The sequence below is a fragment of the Pyxicephalus adspersus genome, chromosome 3 (genome assembly GCF_032062135.1).
Source record: "Pyxicephalus adspersus chromosome 3, UCB_Pads_2.0, whole genome shotgun sequence".
NCBI lineage: Eukaryota > Metazoa > Chordata > Amphibia > Anura > Pyxicephalidae > Pyxicephalus > Pyxicephalus adspersus.
The window spans coordinates 114,187,307-114,190,741 of record NC_092860.1 but is presented as its reverse complement, the minus strand read 5'-3'; positions in this window follow the sequence as shown (position 1 = coordinate 114,190,741).

Genomic DNA, 3,435 nt, shown 5'->3' with positions numbered 1-3,435 from the left:
GCTTCTGGATAATAACCCTGACAATTATGCTAAGCATACTGCTAAGTATACAAGAGGTTGCTACAAGGTGGCAATGCTCCATCTGGGTTTACAGGGAGGGCTAACAAAATATAAAAAGCGTGACAATGCCTACAATTCAGCAAAACCCACTGAGTGTTTTGCTGACTCCAACCCCCGTAAAAGGCACCCACATACTATGAACTTCAGAGCCGTGTACAATTACTGTAACTTATCAGTCAGATAGAATTTCCATTCAGTAGCTAGATAGTGTACAGGTTTTACTAGATGCTTTTTGTAATTTAAAAATTAGCAAAACCAGTTACTTTTGCTGTGTGGACAACAGAATAAAACATTATGCTCAGTCTCTTTGATTATGAGTAACTTTTAATCCATGTCGTGAAAAAGAACAGCAAGACTACCAAAGCACACCTTTGCAGTATACACCAAACAGCAAGCGGACCTGGAAAACAAGAAAAACTGTTAAATGTTAAGCAGAATACACCATCATACTTTTTGTATTAAAAAAGTTATTGGTTGTTGCTTTACCCACAAAAGTTGCATGAAAGTTATCGATTGTCATCTACATTTATAAAGAAAATGTGGATATGGAAAACATTATTGCTGCTTTACAACTACTGTTTATATTAATTACCATAATTACATTATGTACAACAAGGTGTGGGAGTAATCAAACCATTTTTTAGTTTTGAATTGAGCAGAAAATGCTAATGATTTGTTTTTTTTTTTTTTTTTATAGATGACTGCTTCACCACTGGAAGATTCAATCTCTTTTTTTTAATTTGTAACTAAAATCCCATTGCAGAAAAGAACAGTAAAAACTAATTTTGCAGCCACTGAAACAGTAGTGATGACAATTGGATTCCAATGACAACTCTATCAATTTTGACCTTTAATTGACAAAATAAAAGCCCCATGTGGTTTAATCTTCCAAAACTCTAGATGTTGACTAATCAATCAAAAATATTGGTATTTAGCAAGGAAAATGAGAAATACATGAGAAAAAATTCAAAAAGCAACACCTGTTATTCAGATAGAAGACTATCCATTATCAGTTTTTTATAAATACACTAAAGATGACAAATGCTAGCTCTTGCTAGCATTATAAATCAAAATTATTAATTTTTTTCTTCATTTATTTTTTTTTTTTAAGTCTAGATCTTGCCATTTGTTTTTGTCATTTTCCAGCAGTCTACTTTACCTTTCCATTCCGAAAAACAAACTGACCTTGAAATCGTTTCTTAGTTGACTCCAAATGGAATTATCCAACCACCTCCAGTTGATATATAAATTAAAGGTCAATAATCAGGTATAAAACATTTAGCCTAACTTGTCTCTGTGTTAAGTTCTGTAAATTTGTGTTTGCTTTAATTTCTGTTTTAATTATTCAGTGCAGCTTTGCTCCTTCTTTACAATGTGACTGCTTGTATGTCTAGTTCTCACATGCTCTATATATTCTGGATCTTCTAAGTGATCATAACCGTGTTTGGTTAAAAACATAAACAGCCCACTATCTCTGCCACAAAGGGTAAAAAATTAACTTTCCATGCTTGACATCTATGAAATTGTATTTATTTCTTTATTAATTGTATGCAAACCTCTAAGTGGAGCTCTGGTTAAATATCGCTGCTTGTGCAGGCACTAACCCCCAATCTATGTCCACATGCTTGCCTTATGGTTGTGTTGTCCCAGCACAATGTTCCTCCCTCTAATGAGTGATTTAAATCAGCAAGTCATTTGTGAACAGGCATTTATGTTCTTGTGTGAGAGCCAGAAGTCATCGAGCTCCAAGATGTCCAGAAGACAATGACAGTGTGGGAGATTTTTCTGTATACAGTTTTCCCAATCAAATATTATATTATTTGGCTGCCTATCAATTCTGTGGCTGCATAGGAGTACATATGAAAGCTTCTGCTAATATTGAGGTGGAGGTTTATTATGTAAAATACTTTGAAAACTGTTTTTATTAATTAAAAACTGCAAACAGTAAAGGTAGGTTCAGACCCGCTTCAGGATAAAGAGAACCTGCTTTGCTTTAATATATGGTCACTTGCACCACAGTTCTGGTTCTTAAAGAACCAGCACCTGCACATTTGACAGCTGGCGGCAGTGAGTTGTACTAGTACCACTTACTGTCATCCCAATTCATTTTCTATGGGGCTGATGTGGGAAGATGCTATATGTTCCCCTCCTATTGTGTGTTACTTCCCCCACCTCCTAGATTGTAAGCTCTTCAGGGCAGGGTCCTCTCCTCCTGTGTCACTGTCTGCATCGGTCTGTCTCTATTTGTCTGTCATTTGCAACCCTTATTTAATGTACAGCGCTGTGTAATATGTTGGCGCTACATAAATCCTGATTATTAATATTAATAAAAATATTAATAATATCTATCGATTAAAGGTATGCAACAAATGGAATATAAGAAAAGTCTGTTTTTTCTAAAATGGCATATTTTCCTAGCGTAATCTCACATACTGTATCCCTTCAGGTGTGTACTGTTTAGCATATCAGTAGAAGTAATCCAGCAGTTACTAGAATTCTTAGTTTTGTGAGTTTATTTTCACTGCAGTAAAAAGTTGGCAGCTAGAATGCTCTACAGCTGTTTCTGCTGAACTGTGGCTCACCATGGATGTGTCTATTTAGTTAAAAAAAATGTTCACCCATAAATCAAATGTTTCCTGCGACTGAAAAAGCATTGTACTATAGCGTAATATAAACTTACTTTCACCTCATTTGTAGAACAATATGACAAAAAATCCTAAATTGGGTCAACAGACAGCTTCTCACTCCTTGTATAAGATATACAACATTTGAAAGGATTCTATTTTTTCCCCTTCACCTGTAATGACAATTTGTATTATAGCTCTCTAACACCTGCTTTAGTTAGAACTAAACATCAATATTTTTAAGCTTACCATTTGTTTAATGAATAGAGATTCATGGAAATTTCCTATTTAACATCTGTGCTCCTTCTACTCCTCTTCCCTTTAACCTCCAAAAACATTTGAGGAAAGCCATGTGCTTTTCAAGAAATGGAGAAAGTAAGACAGCAAACAATGTGTGTCACATTAAATAAATTTTACATTTTGTGAGAAACCAAAAAGTATTTTTTTTGTAACATAAATTGTAATGGAAGTTTAATCTTAATTTATTTAAAGCTAAACTATATCTGAATTTGACATGCTGAACATCTATATTTTAGAATACCTTTAACTGAAGCACGTGGAATGGGAAGAGGGGTGTTACTGAGAGCCAATCAAATACACTGCACAAAAACTTGCTATGCTGATTGGAGAAAAGAGCAGAGTAAACATACAGATAACCTCATTGAACACCTTTTGCTTCATCTTTGTTCAATTAGTAGAAGCAAAGAGTTAAGCATCAGAATACAAATTGTTTATCAAGCAAAACAGCTTT